Here is a 21,514-nt window from a genome sequence, read left to right on the forward strand (position 1 = left end):
GCGCAGCGCACGCTAAAATCCTACTAGCGCACGGCCAGCGCACGATCTGCGCACCCTATGCTAAAGATAGGGTGTGCAGATCGCAAGCGTCCATGTGCGCTAGTGGGCGGCGATGACCGGATGGGGCGGGCAGGGAGCTGGCAGGGGGCGGGGCTTAGCGGCGCCGTGCGCTGCAGGAAATAAACGCTAGTGTGAAACTAGCCTTATTCAGCTGATTTATAGCCACATCATAGTTGACTGTGCAGGAAAACAAAAATGCCTGTAAAAGCCCAAAAGGTGCAAAATTTACAATGGAGACAAATTGGAAAAATGATGTTTAGCCCCAAATAAATGTGATCGAGTAATAAAAATGTCCGAAAGCAATTTTTTGTAAATTAACTATTTGTGGTATATGTGAATTTCCAATGATGGAATTATATTATCCACAAAAAAGACAATGAGGGTTGAAATTCTAAAACATTGGCCACATTTTTTTATAGGTTGCAAAAACAATTCTGAAATAAGAAAAACAATGAAGCAAACTTTAGCAGACTCTGACGTAAAACATGCGACCTCCTCAATAACAAGTACAAAGGCCTGACCCCAACTGAAGCCCTAGAGACTGCTAAACAAAGGCTCACAGCACTCGCTGCAACAGGGAGATACACTAGATAAGCAGAGGCCAAGAAGTTAAATGCCATGTTCTCCAAAGAACCATCCAAGGTGTACTCCCAACTACATAGTTACAGCACAAAGGCAGCAACTCCACCAATAGCAGAGACTGAAAAATACTGGAGGAACATATGGGAGAAGGAAAAAAACACACAACACCAGTGCAATGTGACTGCAAGTTCTGAGAATGAAACACAGCAACCACCTAGAGCAAGAACTAGTCACCATTACAAAAGCAGACATCCAGCAGTGGGTCAAGAACATGAAGAGCTGGACAGCACGTGACCTAGACATGATGCACACCTACTAGCTGAAGAAATTAACAGCGGTACATGAACACATGGCAAAACAGATGAATCAACTGCTTGAAGCAGACCACCACCCAGCTTGGCTAACACAAGGTAGAACAGTGCTGAACGTGAAGGAACCTCACAAAGCAACAGTTCCATCCAACTACCGCCCAATAACCTGCCTTACAAAAACATGGAAACTCCTGTCAGGCATCATAGCCACCAAACTACAGAACCATATGAATCAGTACATGAATCCAGCTCAGAAAGTCATTGGGACCGACACCAGAGGCTCTAAGCATCAGTTCCTAGTAGATAGAGCAGTCGCTCAAGACTCAAGATCCCGACTGACCAATCTCCGCATAGCCTGGATTGACTACAGGAAAGCCTATGACTCAATGCCACAAACATGGATTTGTGAATGCTTGGCTCTCTACAATGTCAACAGGAAATTAAGAACCTTCCTCAGAAACTCAATGAGGCTATGGAGAATATCGCTAGAAGTCAACTGAAGACTACTAGCACAAGTATCCATCAAATACGGCATATACCAAGGTGATGCACTGTCCCCATTGCTGTTCTGCATAGGCTTGAACCCCCTCAGTCAGATGATTACAGAGTCTGGCTATGGATACAAGTTCAAGAATGAAAACACCATCTGCCACCTCCTCTACATGGATTACATCAAGCTGTATGTGGAAAAAAGAACGAGACATCAATTCACTGATCCACCTGACAAGGATCTACAGTGAAGACATCGGGATGTTCTTTGGACTGGAGAGTTGCGGCTGGTTGGTAATAAAGAGAGGCAAGGTGGTCAAGACTGATGAAGTGGAATTACCAGCAGGGCACAAACAGATGTACAGACATGCTACAAGTACCTCGGCATCCCACAGGGATACGGTAACCATGATGAGGAGGCAAAGAAAGCAGCAACATCCAAATACCATCAAAGGGTAAGACAGGTCGTGAAGAGCCAGCTCAATGGGAAGAATAAAATCTGCGCCATCAATACATATGCCCTGCCAGTTATCAGATACCCTGCTGGCATAGTGTGCTGGCCCAAAGAAGAGATGTAAGTTGCAGATGTGACGACACAAAAGCTCTTCACAATGCATGGAGGTCTCCACCCTAAGTCTAACACCCAAAGATTGTATACCAACAGAAAGGAGGGTGGCCGAGGCTTGATAAGCATCCAAACCACCATCATGGATGAAACAAGGAGTATCCCGGAATACATCAGAAAAATGACACCAAAAAGGGGAGATGCTGAGAGAAAGCCTAAGGTAGCAGCAACAACAGATCTGGAAGAAAGAACAGGACCATGAAGAGCCATGGCAAGACAAGCCGCTGCATGGGATGTACCATCGACAGATAATGGAGGTGGCTGACATGGAGAAATCCTACCAATGGCTAGAGAAAGCTGGACTCTGAGACAGCACAGAGGCACTAATCATAGCGGCACAAGAGCAAGCACTAAGTACCAGATCCATAGAAGCAGGAATATATCACACAAGACAAGACCAAAGGTGCAGACTATTCAAAGAGACCTCAGAAACCATCCAACACATAGCGGCAGGATGCAAAATGCATGTAGGAACAGCGTATACTGAACACCACAACCAAGTAGCGGGAATTGTATACAGGAACATCTACACAGAATATGGGCTAAGATCCCCTAAGTCCAAGTGGGAGACCCCAGAAAAAGTAGTATAGAATGAAAGGGCTAAAATCCTGTGGAACTTCAAGATCCAGACGGATAAGCAGGTATTGGCTAACCAACCAGACATTGTGATAGCAGACAAGGATCAGAAGACAGCAATGATAATAGATGTGGCAGTACCAAGTGGCAGCAACATCAGAAAGAAGGAATTTGAGAAGCTGGAGAAATACCAGGGTCTCAAAGAAGAACTGGAGAAGATGTGTAAGGTGAAGGCAACAGTGATTACAGTGGTGATAGGAGCACTTGGAGCAGTGACCCCTAAGTTGGAAGAATGGCTACAGCAGATCCCAGGAGCAACATCTGAGCTCTCTGTCCAGAAAAGTGCAATACTGGGAACAACTAAGATCCTGCGCAGAACCCTCAAACTCCCAGGCCTCTGGTAGAGGACCCGAGAATGGGAAAGGATACCAAAGACTCACCTGCATACTTCATATTTTTCCTCTTTTCCCAATATAAATGGTAAGTCTGGACTACTGGCTTTTAACTCCTTCACTCCTGGGCAGAGAACCTGAAGGATTTTGAGAAACTTATTTTGCAGGTAAGAAAGAGAGTGAGAAATCCAGGTTGTATCTGAAAGTAAAAAAAAAAACAAAGATCATGACAGCAGCACAAACGGGCAACATCAATATCAATATATTGAAGTTGTTGACTATTTCATATTCTTTGGTTTCAAAATCAACTGCCATGGCTTCTGCACACCTTACAGTGGAGCATGTAGGATAGAGAACAACAGGTCTTTCCCTCAGGTACCAGACATAACTTCAGCCCTAGCACTCGTTCCTGATAGAGCATCCCTTTTCCTGATGTCTCCACTACCTCTAGGGATCTCGCTTCACTGAAGTGTGTCCTGATTCCATCATCCTCGGCCTTTGAGAATTTGTGTCCATCTTCCTGTGCAGGCCTGCAGATGAAATGTGCCCGATGACCCCAGCGCCAATCTTGAGGTCCTGAGCCAAATGGATCTGCATGGAGTATATGTATGGCAAATCACTGCCCCTAGTGATAGGCCTTGCTGACCCCAGCAGCCCACTCCAACATGAACCTGCCTAAACCGTCCACTACTCCTAACCATCCATAACAATGAAGTACCTCTCCTTTTATTAACACTTTTCCAATCCCATCTGTGGGCCTGAATCTAACATTAACTATTCCTTATCTATTTCTTATCTTTACAGTATATTATTAATAAACTTTTTTTCCCTTTTATCTATAAAACACTGATCTTTATAAACTATTATGGGTTTTTTGCATTTGCCCCGCTATCCTACACATTACCATAACATATTACATAGGCATAATACCCACATGCAATAAATGCATAAAATTGTTCACATTACACATATGCATACGGCGGTTGTCTTCAAGATAGGGACAAGGTAAGACAGTCCACACCCTCACATTTGGACAGAATGGAATGGTCGGCATGAACAAGGTCTGTAAGAGCAGAAACATCCCCCTCGCTACCAAATACAAATTGGTCAACTCAATTGTCTTCCCAATAGCAACATATGGATGTGAGGCCTGAACACTCAAGATGGTGGACAGAAAAAAAAATTGACATATTTGAACTTTGGTGCTACAGGAGACTTCTACATATTCCATGGATAGAGAGGATAACCAATAGAGACGTCTTGGACCAAGTCAAGCCAAAACTGTCACTATACACTAAGATAACCACACAAAAATTAGCTTATTTTGGCCATGCTATGCAGAGTCAGTTGTTGGAGAAAAACATCGTGCTTGGATCAGTCAGTGACAGAAGAAGAAGAGGATGTCTAAAAATCTGGTGGATTGACACCATAAAGTGTGACTTAGGAATGACCATTGATGAACTAAAAGAAGCATCGTGGAATAGAACTGCCCTGCGAACAATGATCCATAAAATGACCAAGAGTCGGGCTCAACTGAGCGGATATGAGGGGCACTTGGTAAATTTTTCATCTTTTTTTCCCTTTCCCTTCTTCCAAAAGCCATAATTTTTTTTATTATTTTCCATCAACATCCTTGGGTATTAGAAACAGGGGTGTATCTGTAGGCGGTGTAGAGACTGCATTGTCACCTATATCCAAATACTTCAGAAACTCATAATATGCCCATGTGCATTAAAAGGGTTTAGCTAGTTCAAATAGGTTGAGCAGATGTAGATGCACAGTGACTGACTGTAGCAGTCATGTGAGTCACTGCTGCCGCCATGTCAAAAATGAGCAGAGGATGCAGTGGGGAGTCGAACCAGGAGTGGCAGTGGGTGGGTTTCAGTATATCAGGCCAGCTTAGTGGAAAATAATTAAAGAGGACACCACTTTTAAGCTTTATGCTTGATTTTGAAGCTCAGCTAACAAAAATTGCAATAAGAACCCTGGTGCTGGACAGATCCAAAATAATCTAGCAAAGTTCAAAATCTAATACTTAAGCTATTATCTTCAAAAATGCATTTCAGTTCTTTAAAGTAAACGGCCTATCCTGAGGCTAGGCGGTCAATATAATATCAGAGGGGGACATTGGCATCCTGCTGGCCGGTGCAGCAAAGCTCCTGACTTGTAGCAGAGATTATTCCTAGTATTGCATTCACTTAAAATGGGATGGAGCTGTTATACCAGGTCCGCCCACTACTAAAAGTACAGAACTGTGACTGCTAAACAATAAATGCCATACTGTTGCTCAAAAAGAATAGCTAATCATTTTTAACCTCTCCCTCCACACTGTGATTTTCCATTTTTGCGCTTTTGTTTTTTTCCTCCTCTTCTACCAAAACCCATAACTTTTTTTTTTATCTTTCCATCAACATACAGTAGCTGTACGAGGGCAATTTTTTTGTGAGATGAGTTGTACTTTAACATGACATTATCCCTTTTATTATGTAATATACTAGAAATCAATTAAAAAAATTCTAAGTGATGTGAAATTGCGGAATAAAAATGCAATTCCGCAGTTGTTTTTTGGTTTTATGGCATATATGGTAAAATGACCCGGCAGTATGATTCTCCAGGTCAGTATAATTGGGGAAATACCAAACATACATTGTTTTTTTTATTTAAGTGATTAAATAATGTACTTGTGTCGCCAGTGTCGAAGACAAGGCTGTAACGGTTTCAATTTTTGGGTTATGAAGCTGTGAGTGGGGTTGTTTTATGTGCTTTGAACTGATGTTCTTATTCATACCATTTGTGGGGAACATACAACAGTTTGACAGCTTTTTATTGCACTTTTTTGGCTTTGTGGCAGCCAAGTGTCTTTGGTTCTGGTGTTTTTATTTTTTCTTGTCATTAAGGCGCTCACCAATCGGATTAATTAATTTACTTTTTGAAGGATTGGACTTTTGCGGAAGCCAAAATACCACATATGTGTGTTTTTTTCTTTATTTTTAATGGGGGAAATTTTGAGTGATTTTCTTTTACTTTTCTTATTTTTAAAACCTTTTTTATTTTACTCTTCACTGTATTTGTAGTCCCCTCGGGGTCCTGAATCAGGAAGTAGTTAATTGTTGAGGTAGGGTTTTTCTTTCAGTCTACAGCCCCAGTGTATAACATCCAGCCCCTCGCCATGTAGTCTGCCTTTATGTGTCACAACTCTGTTGTTGGGTATCCCGGGACCAGGGGTTCCTTCCCTGTCCCCAATGCTAGGGGTGACCTAGCTCACCCTGTTACCCAGATTACTTCTGATGGTAAAGATGCCAGAGCCACGTACCTTGCCTTAGCTCCTGAATTTATTCTCAGTCTGTATCCTTACCCCACCCAGGGAAGAATGGAGTTGTACTGTACCATAATACACCAACCAGACTAACAAGGTAATAAAAACAGGGATAGAGGAAAATGTCAAACATAGAAATATACACACATAAACAACAGAAGTATGTACTGGGGAGGATGGGGTAAAACCAAAGTTGGAAAAGAAAGGGAATTATCACACCTTTCTCCAATAACCACCAACCACAGCCTTCAGCCATGCAGCAAAAGCTACTCTGACAATGAGTGCTTGCCAGGACCCAGATTATATGGGAGATAGGAGTGGCTAACAATGCACAGTTGAGAGCCTGAGCTCCAGGCGGTCTGAACAGAGTAGATTAACCCCAGCACTGCCCAAAGAAATTTACACCATTTATTAAGAAGGTGAAGTGCTTCTAATCCATGGAGGAATAGGAGAAATCAGACGCTGCAGTCTTCTGGTTCCTCACTGTCGCGGTAAACCCGTGACAGTCCCCCCCTTCTATGAGGGACCTCCAGAACCTCAGACCCAGCTTTGTCAAGGTGTGCCACGTGAAAAGACTGGATCAACCTGGCAGCATGGATGTCAGATGCTGGTACCCACATCCTCTATTCAGGATCGTATCCCTTCCAGTGTATCAGATACTGAAGTGTCCGACAAACTAAGGGACCCAGTTTCCAAGAGGGAACCTTCAACTTAATGTTCCTTGAGGACAAGCACACCAAGGCACCACCAAACAGGTCCAGACCCACCAAACATCTCCGATTGGCCACACTCTTGTATTTGGACCCCATCTACCTCAAATTATTAATAACCCCTTTCACACAGACATAATAGATGATGAAAATCGTTCTTCAGGTATTCCAGAAGAACGATTCCTATTAAATTAGCAGAACTAAGGCTGAATCCCGTATGCCCGGAAAAACGATGACTTACCACTAGACTTATGATGATTATTTCCCGCAAATTCAGTTAGAGGTACGTATGTAACCCAATCCTCTGGTTTCTCAGGCACAAAACTTATAAGATAAGTCTAAGAATCTGGTTAATCTGTTGAGTTTGAACATCAGACTGCGGGTGAAATGCAGAAGAGAATGACAGGTGGATCCTCAAATGAGTGCAAAATACCCTCCAAATTTTGGAAATAAACTGCATCCCCCAGTCAAACACAATATCAGTAGGTATCCCATGTAATTTTACTATCTCATTGATGAAAATTTGCGCCAATTTTGTGCCATTAGGTAATGCGAGTAGTGCAATTAAATGTGACATCTTACTGATTCTGTCCACCTCCACCAAAATTACTGTATTACCTGCCGACACGGGTAAATTAGATCAGTGATAAAATTAACCGATAAATGAGTTCAAGGTCTACTGGGAATCACCAATGGTTAGAGAGACCCAAATGGACGAGTATAAGAACTTTTAGAACATGCACAGACACCGCAGGCGGCTATATACTCCTGGTCATCCTGATGCACTCCTGGCCACCAAAATGCTGAGTAAGAAGATCTGTGGTTGCTTTATTACCGATATGTCCGGCCAAGACCGAATCATGATGTTCACTAAGAACTCTCAGATGGAGATTCACAGGCACAAACAGATTACATAATGGACAAGCATCAGGGGTTGCCCTCTGAGCATCAACAGTCTCTTTTTCAAGATCGGAGCATATAGACGCAATAACCACCCCTTTCTGTAGTATATGAACCCATTCACAATTATTTCCACCCCCAGGAAAACAACGAGATAAGGCACCCACTTATCAGGCAGAAAAAGTGATGCTTCTCCAGGATCTTCTCTCCTCACACCTCGTCTCCTCTAACAATTAGTTGATGGGCTGTCAGACCTCTGGAGTCTGTAAGAGACTCACTGATCTCAAACCCATTCAACACCTATAGGATGAACTAGAAAGGAGATTGTGAGACCGACCTCAGAGACTGACCTCACAATTGCTTTTCTGGATGAATGTGAATGAAGACTTGTGGTACATAGGTGGAGGCCATGTCAAAGATTTTGAGTTAGGGGTGGGCCAATGAGCTTCAAGTTGCACCTTGGCAAGTTGTAATCTACTTGGTCGTCTACTAACATTGTTCCCTTGTTTTCTTAGATGTCACACTTACAGCATACCATACGGTACTATATGATGTATTCTCTGGTGTAGTCAATACCAATTCTCTGACAATCAGTCCAGCTGAAGACTATCATCAGTAACATGCTGATTACTGATTTTACAGAAATGCAAGGCAATAATCATCACTTGTTTTCCCGTACCTGGTATATGTGACCCCGCATATTGTATGTTAATAGCTTATTGATTGTAAACACTGTCAGGACATGAAAGATATATTATTTTCTCAGCACGTAAATTAATAAAGACTTAGGACATTCTGTGGACTGGATAATCTGAGTTGCTCAGTACTTGTTAGTTCTAAAGTTTTGTAGGAAAATAGGAAAACAATGACCATTACAAATAAGAAGTCATAATAGATAAAGAGGTATACATACAGGGTACAGAGGTAGCATAGAGGGCACAGGGGTAGCAAATAGGGTGCAGAGATAGCATAGAGGGTACAGAGGTTGCATAAAAGGTGCACATGGAGCACTGAGGGTGCAGAGGTAATATACAAGCTGCATAGGTAGAATAGAGGTGGCAGAGGTAGTATATAGGATGCAGAGGCAGTATATAGGATGCAGGGGCAACATAAAGGGTGTACAGGGAGCACTGAGGGTGCAGAGGTAACATAAAAGGTGCAGAGATAGAATAGAGGGGCAGAGGTAGCCTAGAAGGTGGGGTAACAGATGATGCAAAGGTGGCATATAGGAGGTACAGAGATAACATGGAAAATGTGGAGGTAGCATAGAGGGTGAAGAGGTAACAGATGGTACAGATGTAACATATATGATGCAGAGGTAGCACAGAGGGTACATAGATAGCATGAAAAGTACATAGGAAGTGTCATGATCCAGGACGGGGTTTCGCTTTGGCCCGTCCTGATCAGACTGGGGGGTAATTGTTCCGCCTCTCTCTGGCAGAGGGCGGCTATTTAATGCTCACTGGACCTAGATCCGGTGTCAGTTATACTCCTGCCCTCGGCTGAGTTAGTTGACCTTGTGCGTACGTGTGCCTGATATCTTGCTTGCTTGTTTGGTTTTGATCCGGTTCTGTCCCTGTTGCGAGTTCTGCCTGTCCCCCTTGTACTGCGCTACCTCTCGTGTATGACTCTCTGCTTGTGACCCGACTTCTCTCTGCTCGTCCCCTTGGTACCACGTCGCCCTCTTGTGTATGACCTTTGGCTTTGTCTGACCACCCGTCTGTTTGTCCCTCCTGTGCCTCGTTTGCCCGTACTGTGTGTGACCTCTGTTTTGCCTGACTCTGAGTTGTTGTATGGTGTCCTGTCATCTCTGAAAGCAGGATGCTAAGCCCCACCCCCTTGCAGTCACATGACCATAGGTCCTGTGCCAGCTTGCTAACTTCAGTGTCCTCAGGTCCTGTGCATCTTTACTTTCCGGCGCTGACAGGATCCTGACACCGATAGTTTGAAGCACGCATTGTCACCTCTGCTGCCCTGCTCCACAGGTATCTTTTAGCACTGTTTCTGTACTCAGGACATGCGCACTGGCTCAGTGAGCAAGTGTAGTGTGGTGTTCCTGACAGGAAGCACTGAGAGTGCAGAGGTAGCATATAGGTTGCAGAGGTAACAGAGGGTACAGAGAGAACATAGAGGTAGCATACAAGGTGCAGAGGTAGCATATAGGTTGCAGAGGTAACATAGAAGGTGCAGAGATAGCATATAGGTTGCAGAGGTAACAGAGGGTGCAGAGGTAACAGAGGAAGCAGAGGTAGCATTAAAGGTGCAGAGGTAGCATATACCATAGGTTGCAGAGGTAACATAGAAGGTGCAGAGGTAGCATATAGGTTGCAGATGTAACATAGAAGGTGTAGAGGTAACATATAGGTTGCAGATGTAGCATATAAGTTGCAGAGTTAACATAGAAGATGTAGAGGTAACATAGAAGGTGCAGAGATATCCTATACAGTAGGTTGCAGAGGTAACATAGGGCATGCAGACATAGCATTTACAGTGGGTACAGAATACCCCTTTAAATTTTTCACTCTTTGCTTCATTGCATCCATTTGGTAAATTCAATAAAGTTCATTTTTTTCTCATTAATGTACTCTTTGCACCCCACCTTGACTGAAAAAAACCAGAAACGTAGAAATTTTTGCAAATTTATTAAAAAAGAAAAACTGGAATATCACATGGTCTTAAGTATTGAGACCCTTTTCTCAGTACTGAGTAGAAGCACTCTTTTGAGCTAGTACAGCCATAAGTCTTCTTGGGAATGATGCAACAAGTTTTTCACACCTAGATTTGGGGATCCTCTGCTATTCTTCCTTGCAGATCCTCTCCAGTTCCATCAGGTTGGATGGTGAACGTTGGTGGGCAGCAATTTTCAGGTCTCTCCAGAGATGCTCAATTGGGTTTAGGTCAGGGCTCTGGCTGGGCCAATCAAGAATGGTCACAGAATTGTTCTGAAGCCACTCCTTTATTTTAGCTGTGTGCTTAGGGTCATTGTCTTGTTGGAAGGTGAACCTTTGGCCAAGTCTGAGGTCCAGAGCACTCTGGAAGAGGTTTTCATCCAAGATATCTCTATACTTGGCCGCATTCATGTTTCCTTCAATTGCAACCAGTCTTCTGTCCCTGCAGCTGAAAAACACCCCCATAGCATGATGCTGCCACGACCATGTTTCACTGTTGGGATTGTATTGGGCAGGTGCCTGTTTTTCTCTACATATACCACTTAGAATTATCACCTAAAAGTTCTATCTTTGTCTCATCAGACCAGAGAATCTTATTTCTCATAGTATGGGAGTCCTTCATGGGTTTTTTTTAGCAAACTCTATGTGGGCCTTCATATGTCTTGCACTGAAGAGAGGCTTCTGTTGGGCCACTCTGCCATAAAGGCCCGACTGGTGGAGGGCTGCGGTGATAGTTGACTTTGTGGAACTTTCTCTCAACTTCCTACTGCATCTGTGGAGCTCAGCCACAGTGATCTTGGGGTTCTTCTTTACTTCTCTCAGCAAGGCTCTTCTCCCACGATTGCTCAGTTTGGCTGGACCGCCAGGTCTAGGAAGACTTCTGGTGGTCCCAAACTTCTTCCATTTAAGGATTATGGAGGCCACTGTGCTCTTAGGAACCTTGAGTACTGCAGAAATTCTTTTGAACCCTTGGCCAGATCTGTGCCTTGTCACAATTCTGTCCCTGAGCTTCATGGTCAGTTCCTTTGACCTCATGATTCTCATTTGGTCTAACATCCACTGTGAGCTCTTATATAGACAGGTGTGTGCCTTTACATATCAAGTCCTATCAGTTTAATTAAACACAGCTGGGCTCCAATTAAGGAATAGTACCGTCTCAAGGGGGATCACAAGGAAATGGACAGCATGTGACTTAAATACGAGTGTCTGAGCAAAAGGTCTGACTCTGAATACTTATGACCATGTGATATTTCAGCTTTTCTCTTTTAATAAATTTGCAAACATTTCTATATTTCTGTTTTCTTTTCAGTCAAAAAAATGAACTTTTTGAATTTACCAAATGGCTGCAATGAAACAAACAGTTAAAAATTTAAAGGGGTCTGAATACTTTCTGCACCCACTGTAGGTTGCAGTGATAACAGAGTGGGTGCAGATCTAGCATATAAGATGCACCGATGGCATATGGGGTGCAGATATGGCACATATGATTCAGTGGTAGTATTTGCACCCAGGCCTTAATGCTCTAGAGCCTTTAAGGTCCCTCTGTCATTTAAGACATCAGAATTTTAATGGTCGCTTGTTGGTAGGTAAGGACACTGTTACAAATTTTCAAATGGGGTCCTAGTTATGCCTCTGATAACGAGACTAGCTTTCCAACTCTATAAAGGTCTACTTAGATACTAGTTTTTCTCTGAATGAGATTTCTTTTACTGTACGTATTTTCTCTTCCTTTCCAGGTTGCTAAAGTCTTGGCCCCCACACCAAAAATGCCAACTGTTCTGGGATCACAAATGGCCAGTTTCTATTGACGAAAGGATTTATCATTATGGCCTCTCCATGTGAAGCTTCCAGATTTGGGATCTTTCTGGCTGGTATAATTTCTACTCTGGCTTTGATAATTACGTCTTCGGGCGTTCAGTGATAGATTTCACTATTATAGGTTTCTCCCCCGAAGACATCAATTGCCCAGAAGACTACAGCTAGCATGCCATCCATTCCTATTTAGCTACGGCATTCATTGCATGCTGTTATCAAAAGAATTGTCCAGATTACTCTGTAGATCCACGGTTTGGTTCTGTGCTGTCTCCCTATAATGTGTAAACATTATAGGTAATTTATTCTCTACTGTATCAGACTTTTTATTTCATTAATTTAGTATTTTTAACACTATTGCTGTGTAAAGAAAATAAGCAAATTCTTAGTTGTCTTATGTGACTTCAACACAGGGTAGGCTAAGTAGGCAGCTGCACTGAGCACCATTGAGGAAAGGGTTGGAGAAATATATGGATCTTAAACAGAATGGCTGAATCAACTTTGCTACATCGCTTTGCCAGGTGTGCTGCATTGAGACTCCATTGCAAACTCAACACTGAGTTAACTTTTCTATATCCCTATGACAGCTCTGTTACATTGAGCCTCTGTTGCAAATTCAGCTCTGCTGCCACAGTTCTAGTTCTGCTGCTCCAGTTGCCGTTTTTTTATTTAGTTTGATTTGCTGCATGCTGCACTAGCACTGCTTGTCTGGATCAAGAGCTGCAAGGATCCATCTCTTAAGGTGAGACTGAGTGGGGACGTACCACTTAGACAAGAAGAAATGGCTAGACCCAATTGTCAATCTATTCATAAACTTCCAAGAGGAATAATGGAGAAATGAGTATAGCACAATATAGAGGTATGAGAAAAGATGCTCCAGAATTGTTATTTTGAAGTCTGCTGTTCAGCATTAGCTCTGCTTCATCTTGTCCTGCACTGCACTGAACTTTACTGCTTACTCAGTACTGATATTCTGAGTTACAGTAGCTTTGCTACATTTGACCCTTCACTGACATTTTGGATTCCTGCCAAAGTCAGCTTTGCCCTTCACCAATTCAAATTTGCTATATTGTCTCAGCTCCCCACAAGTTGTCCACATCTATTCAACCTGCTACATGACTGGGCTCTTCTACATCAGCTCAGTGAGTGTCCTGATCTACTCAAATCTGCTACCATCATTGGCTCCACTACATCACCACAGTGAGTGCCCTGATCTACTCAACTCTGTTACATCACTGGCTTCTGCTTCATCACCACAGTGAGTCTCCTGATTTGCTCCTGTCCTACTCAACTCTGTTACATTGCTGGGCTCTTCTATAAGAGACATTCTCTGCTCGCCTTCATTGCTTACAGTAATTTACTGTACCACTATTTCGACTGTGCCTCACCAGTCTTCCTACTCTGAGTCTCCAGCTTCCTAGTGGATAATATATTACTCAACTCCTTCATTTGCCATCCAGTCTTTTCAGTCTTCATACTTCATCCACCAACGTCATCTGCCCATGCTGGATTGCAACTGCTCATACAGTACCACGACTTCAAGAATCCACTCTGCTACATCATTGGGCTCTATTACAGGCTCAGACTAGCCCATAGGGTAACAGGGGAATTCCCCGGTGGGCCCCTGTGCAAATCTGGGCCCCCAACCCCACTATATGAGAAGTACTTGGCATAATTCAATTGATTCTGTACAGAAAAAGGGAACATCTCATCATTCATTAATCAAACTACCCAGTTTCTTATTATATAGAGATAGAGGTAAATTTGTGTATAAGGGTTGTGTAATATTTGTATGCAAGTGGGCCCCCAAAGACAGTGTTACTGGTGGGCCCTTGGCACCCCAGTCCGACACTGCTCTACTACATTACCTCTGTGAGTGTCCAGATCTATTAAAATCTGCTACAATCCTGGGCTCTACTATATTACCACAGGGAGTGTCCTGAACTACTCAACTTTGTTACATCGCTGGCTTCTGGTACATGACCACACTGAGTCTCCGGACTTAATCCTGACCTATGCAACTCTGCTACATCGCTGGGCTCTACTATACGAGATGTCCTCTGCTTGGCCTCATTACTTACTGTAACTTGCTGTGCCACTGCTTTGACTCTGAGTCAGGGCCTCAAGAATCCACATCACCAGGTGAGATATAATAAGATGCTTATGAGGAGGAACGGGGAAGATAAGTTCCCTCATTGGTGTCATTTTACTAGTCAGATCTTATGGACAGGGGGTGTAGAATAAAGGGTGCATACATAATTAAAAATTATAATTACTCCATAGTCATTTCATGTTGTGCATTTAAAAAAGTAGAAGGTCTCACATATCCCAGACATGTCTGGTGGGTGGTGTACACCTAGTTTAGGACCTGATATAACATATGGCAATAGCTTCTCTTCAATTGGCTCCTACGTCCTGCGGTTACAATATGCTGCATGCACAGATTTTATAGACAAGACTCAAATGAGTTATTGATCACAGGTCACCTAATAAGTAAATAACTCTAATGATAATCGTGCCCAGGAATTCCAATAATATTAATCTGTTATATATTCAGTCCTTTCCATTTCAATAGCACAAAGCATGTGGAATACAATAATCCGTAATGGGCTATGATGCACGCGCGATCACATGCCGGACCACAACCATACACTATAATTACATGATAATTAATGAAGGCTATTATTTTTTTCAATCTTACTCAGCACTTTTCCGCATTATCTAAAGATCAATAGCAACTTTATGTGTCTTGTGGCCACTCGTATTGATCGCTTTCCATAAAAGTGAGTTATCTATGAGGGGGTTTTTTTTTGCCTTTTTTATACAAATACGGTAATGATTGGCAATTACCTGTTTATTTGAGGTCCCCCTGGAATGTTGATTCGTATATCAAACTTTATTAAAAAATCAAAGAGAGAGATCGGAAGTATGGTTAGAGTAAATGTATCTTGTTAGGGTAAGAGTAAAGGATGGTAAAAAAAAAACCTCAACAGGAACATCATGGAGTGATCGGGATTATTTGTAACTATTTTCATTATTATTTCATTTATGTTATTATTATATACGGGGAATATTATAGGATTTTATCCTGATAACAACCCCTGCCCCCATATCCTATATAACCCTTCTCTATCAGGGCTCATTCAGATGTCTGTCAATCTAAATTTACACCATTTAATACTTGATTTTCCTTTATGGGGAGAAATGTCTGGGTGACTATAAGAAGCCAGACCCTCACCCAAGAGCTGATTGCTTTGGCTGCTCCATTTTGAAAGGTTGTGTCTTTAATTAAATAGCCCTTTTAAGTTTTACAGAACTATCTCATTCCACAGATGAACACACAGTAATGGCTAGTTACATCATCAATAAAGAGTAATTTGATATTTGCAAACAACTTTAGACTCAGTCACCTCGAGACTGGGACACCAGAATACGCTCCACTGATGAAGCACTGATGAAATACTTACCCGCAAAGTGCCATCAGAAGGAGTCTCCATCTGTAGTCAACTCAAGGCAATCACTTGCCAATGGGGGTCTTTTACTTATTAGTCAATTGACAAAAATCTCTAAAATCATGGTCACTTGTCTTCTGTTGGACTCACAGTCAGACAAGTCCATTAAAATACCCTCCATTAGACATAGGTTTTGACACAGTACAGGACTCAAAGGTCTAGCAGAAAACAACCCCATTAGGAACTGACCGGAGTCAATCACTTGCCAGTAGATTCCATTACATATGGGCCAATTCACAAAAAAACTCTAACATCTTGGTCAATTGACTGTTAGACTAGAATACCCTCCAGTAGGCCTTGATTTTGACACAGTACTTGGCTGAAAAGGGTTAGCAGAAAAGAGCACTTTTCGGTATTGACTGTAGTCAATCCCTTGTTACTAGGTTCCATTATTATTGGACCAATAAAAAACCCTCTAAAGTCTTGATCGGTTGTCTTCTACTAGACTCATTGTCAGACTGTACCACCAGAATGCCCTCTAGTAGACCTAGATTTTAGCGCAGTGCTTGGCATTAAAGAGTAAGCAGTAAGCAGCTCTATTCGGAATTGACTGGAGCCACTAAGTTGCGTTACTTATGGACCAATTCACAACAGAAAACGAAAATCTTTGTCAGTTGTCTTCTGCTAGGCAGTTGTCTTCTGCTTTTCCACCGCTTGCAACTCGTCCAATGGCCATTCCATAGATCACAAAGAAATTAAACATTCTTTTTTACATGCTATGTGTAGAAGTAGGGTAGACTTCGCAGTCAGCTCTTCTGGTGGACCCATGAAACTGCAGTCTGCAGACTTGCTAATGGTTGGACTCATTATTGTATCACATCCTAGGACCACCATTGATCTCCTGATGGGTCAATCCATTCCATGATGCAATTCTATTTGCAATTGGGTGAGGGATCACAGGACCAACAACTTGATGTTGTTAATTTGATCCAGTCTACCAGAGGTTTACCTTTACGTAGATACATTTCTATTGACTTGGATCTATTCAATATTTTATGTCACAGATAAAATTGTAGTATAGCCGAGTGTGCAGATTGCTTCCAACCGTTCTTTCACTACTTAATTTCCTTGCAAATGTATTTTCTTCTCGGCAGGTGAAAGTGATAACAAACCGTCACTGCCGAGTAGACGTCCGAAAGCTACGAGGATATATACTTTATTACAGGCAGGACTGTAACAACTCAATGTTCTCCCTTACATCTGCATTCACGGAGCTCGCACAGCGTAGGATTTAAGTCCTGCTGTATACATTTTATAACAGGGTAACATCTCAGCAAGATTGGATGACGGTTATTCGTGTATATCTTGCTTTATGCCGTAAGACAATGTAGGATGCAGGCTTAAATCATTCTACTCCGAAATAGGAGTTTGGTGCTTGGAGAAACCTTTCTGTAGACTAGGAGTTTAGTAAAGATGTCTACGGATGACTTACGGTGCTCGATGGGAATGTTTTTCAAAATAATTACATTGTATCCCAATCACAAACTCACTGCATATCGCCATTGTTTATGGGAAGGGGAGGTAGACAGCTCCTGTTTACAGGCAGAAGTACAGTCTGTGTTTCAAAAACTGAGTCATAAAGGTGACATGTTGAAAACTAAGGGGATATCACTTGGCTATAAAGTAACTTTGCCCAGAGTCCCTTAAAATAAAATATTGTACATATACCTCTGTGGATTGTGTGAAAAGTTCTAATATTTTTGTTGGGGTTACCTCAGTCTATAGGGGGGACATTATTTCCAAAATAAGACAGCCAGACCTCTAAATGGTTCTTTAAATCCTTGGAATTACACTTCTGAGGACAGATTTCTTTGTATGGTACTTGGTATGGTGAGATTGGTATCCAAACTAAAAAGATGGAGCAGTCGTGGAAGCGCTTCTCAGGGCTACCAGCCAACGGCCACAAACTATTGACCTGGCCATTGCTCATCTCTCGTATGTGCTGTTTATAGGGTTAGGCACTGTATATTGGGGCAGGAGATGACAGATAAGGGTTACAAGCCCTACACCTCACCTACAGATTCATCTTTTTCCCATTTTGCAATCTGCAATGTCTTATAATACATAGAGGCCGTATAAGAATTGTCCAAAATGGGAATTAAAATCTATTGCAAGAATGTGCTAAGCATTACAAACATAAATGTAGGCAAACATTAGCCCCCACTGGACTGTCCATAAGGGTAATAGTACAGATCTCTTGGATGAAGGGTTTCTTTATGATGAATTTGTTTAATTTAAATGTCTGTTATCACATTAGAGGATCAAGCGGACAAAGTGAATATCGGATGCCATATTCATTTATGGTGCAAAAATTGTGTATGGGGACTCTTTGTTAGGCACTGTGTATGGGGACTCTTTGTTACCCACTGTGTATGGGGACTCTTTGTTAGGCAGTGTGTATGGGGACTTTGTTAGGCACTGTGTATGGGGACTTTTTGCTACCCACTGTGTATGGGGACTCTTTGTTAGGCACTGTATATGGGGACTCTTTGCTACCCACTGTGTATGGGGACTCTTTGTTATGCACTGTGTATGGGGACTCTTTGTTATGCACTGTGTATGGGGACACACTTTGTTAGGCACTGTGTATTGGGAAATTCTTTGGTGGGCACTGTGTATGGGGGTACATTTTGTCAGACACTGTGAATGCGGGCACTCTTTGGCAAGGACTGTATATAGGGGAACTCCTTATCAGGTATTGTGTACGTGGGCACTCTTTGGCTAGCACTGTGTATGGGGTCACTATTTGGCATGCAGTTTAGGAGGCACTTTTCATCAGGCACTGTGTATGGGGCACTTTTTTGGCAGATACTGGGTATGGGGGCACTTTTTTGGCAAGCACTTTGTATGGGGGCACTTTTTGTCATGCACTGTGAATGGGTGCACTTTTGGCAAGAACTGTATATGGGGGAACTCCCTGTCAGGCATTGTGTATGTGGGCAATCTTTGGCAGGCACTATGTATGGGGACACTATTTGGCATGCAGTTTAAGAGGCACATTTTGTCAGGTACTGTGTATGGGGGAACTTTTTGGGCAGGAACTGTGTATGGGGCACTTTTTTGTCAAGCACTGTGTATAGGGGTACTTATATTCAAGTACTGTGTATGTACACATGTTCTAAAAGACGAGTTATAATGGCACCTGCATTCGAGAACAAACTGAGATCCACTTTGGGGACAGGGACTATTCCATTGCTTAGACCTATATCATAGGCAGAAAAAAGAAGCAACCTTACATCCAGGATACATATATCACATGTAACAAAGCCACAATGTAATTTTAACAAGACTAAACCTAGAATTCTCAGCTCATTTCTCATGTAGTAAGTGACACCAGTGCTCAGTACAATTTATTTCTGGGTGATCCTGCGCTACCTCTGGATGGGGCGAATGGTTTAAGGAGTTGTCAGACATGAGAGGTGCAGTACATGTGTTTTATAACCTGTCTGAGCCAGAAGTTGCATAAGCAGACTGTGCCCCGGAGGATTAGAATCCGCTCTGATCCTCGGCATAAGCAAAGTTTATATGACTGTACTTTAGTGATTCAGTGCATCTCTTATAATTTATGACTACAGAGTCTTTCAATCATCGCAATCCGGGGGTGAAGAAAAATCCCTACAACACAGAACAGATGTTTTGCTTTATTTATTAATAAATTATAGATTGACGGCGACTTAAAAAAAAATTGGATGAAAATGACACGTGTGCACTATATCATCTCAGCCAAAAAGCAGTTTACTGTTATCATCCCAAGATGTCATAAGAATGTAATAAAAGGCAGCAAACAGCCCTGACATAAAACGCTTTATTGCAGATTTTCAAATTTAAGGTTTCTTTTACTGCTAATGAAGAATACAATCATTTTAAAAATAAATGTAATAAAATGTTATGGCGGATGTAGAAGATGCCGGCGCCGCGCAATCTATTTTATTGCCTGATGTTTTTTTTGCCATTCTCCATCGTCCTAAGCACATATAAGGAAGGAGAGACAGACATATCAATGGGGCAGACGAGGACAATTCACCACCAGAATGAACTATATTTAGTGTCGGAACATTTCATTCCAAGCAATAAGATGAGCCATTGTTTATAAATCCGCCAGGATATAAGGTTTCATTGGATCTTTCCGTAGTGTCGGCAAAGTGCAAAAAGCTTCAAGTAATGTGTGAATAATGCAAATTTCTGAATAAAGGAATGGACTCATGAAAACAGCTTGACTTTTTGCCATATCAAGGCATATGATATGTCTTGTGGTCAAGACCCCCACTATGACCTAGAATGGAGAGATGCTCTGCAGAGGAAATCTGCCAGCCGATTCATCTCCAGCTGATTCTCAATAATTTCCTGGCAGATTCAAATCAGAATAAATATGTTCATCCCAATTTGAATGTTCCCGATGACTATGAAAAAAAGCTTCAAACTCTTTGAGGGCTCTCCAGACACCAAAGTATGATAAATGAAGGAAGGGGTTAAAAATAATATAATATGTTAGACTCACCAGTCCTATGCCTCCACAAGTTCCTGTTCACCTGCACTGCTTTTCGGTTTCTCCCCACACCTCTACTCTGGAACTGGTCGCCTGCATCGGTTCTATGTTTCTCCCTACACTTCGTCTCTGACACTGATCCCCTGCATCAGTTTTCAGTTCCTCCCCACATTTAGTCTCTGGCACTGATTGCCTGCACTGGTTTTCTGTTTCTCCCTACGCTTCATCTCTGACACTGGTCCCCTACACCAGTTTTCAATTCCTCACCACGCTTTATCTCTGGCACTGATCCCTTGCAGCAATTTTCAGTTCCCCCCCACACTTATTCTCTGGTACTGGTCCCCTGCATCAGCTTTTAATTCCTCCCCTTGCTTTATCTCTGACACTATTCCCCTGCATCGGTTTTCAGTAACTCCCCATGCATCGTCTCTGACACTGATCCCGAGCACCAGTTTTCAGTTCCTCCCCCCACACTTCATCTCTGGCACTGGTATCCTGCACCGGTTTTCAGTTCCTCTCCACGCTTCATCTCTGGCACTAATCCCCTGCACCGGTTTTCAGTTCCTCACCACGCTTCGTCTCTGGCACTAATCCCCTGCACCGGTTTTCAGTTCCTCACCACGCTTCGTCTCTGGCACTGGTCCTCTGCACCGGTTTTCAGTTCCTCCCCATGCTTCGTCTCTAGCACTGATCCCCTGTACTGGTTTTTGTTATGGCGCGCTCACCAGGAGGAGGGGCTTCGGCCCCGACGTCACTCCCTCCGGTACGGCGGTCCCTCGGGGGTCCCCGTCGGGTGCGCACGCGCAGCTCTCGTCCCCGGGTCTCCTCCTCCATGTCACGTTTGCGCTTGCGCGCTCCTGTCAGTGCTGTATAGGGCTCGGTCCTCTCTATGGTAATGGAGGACCAGACCCGGAACCTGTAGTGGTCATGTGCTTTCTGGCTAGGTCCTGACCCGGAACCAGTAGTAGTCATGTGCTATATCAGACGACCTCCCCCTATGGGAGGTGCCTGATTATTGTTGTGCTTCCTGGCTGGGTCAGCTGTGTCCCAGCCTGGCTGTGCGCTGTTCTCAGG

At 42.8% G+C, this 21,514-nt stretch overlaps 1 long non-coding RNA gene across 2 annotated transcripts in view; it reads right to left on the bottom strand.

Moving 5' to 3' along the window:
• Positions 1 to 21,514, bottom strand: part of LOC141084788 (uncharacterized) — a 347,720-nt gene that overhangs the window by 132,912 nt on the left and 193,294 nt on the right. The window contains exon 3 of one of the 2 annotated variants that reach the window (XR_012231118.1): positions 3,084 to 3,234. This is a non-coding gene — a long non-coding RNA (uncharacterized lncRNA). Of the gene's footprint in view, positions 1 to 3,072; positions 3,235 to 21,514 lie in introns of both variants that reach the window. The other variant, XR_012231117.1, reaches the window with a different exon arrangement.

Source organism: Dendrobates tinctorius, unplaced genomic scaffold (genome assembly GCF_039654945.1).
Source record: "Dendrobates tinctorius isolate UK_male_01 unplaced genomic scaffold, ASM3965494v1 ptg000006l, whole genome shotgun sequence".
In the NCBI taxonomy this organism is placed as follows: Eukaryota; Metazoa; Chordata; class Amphibia; order Anura; family Dendrobatidae; genus Dendrobates; species Dendrobates tinctorius.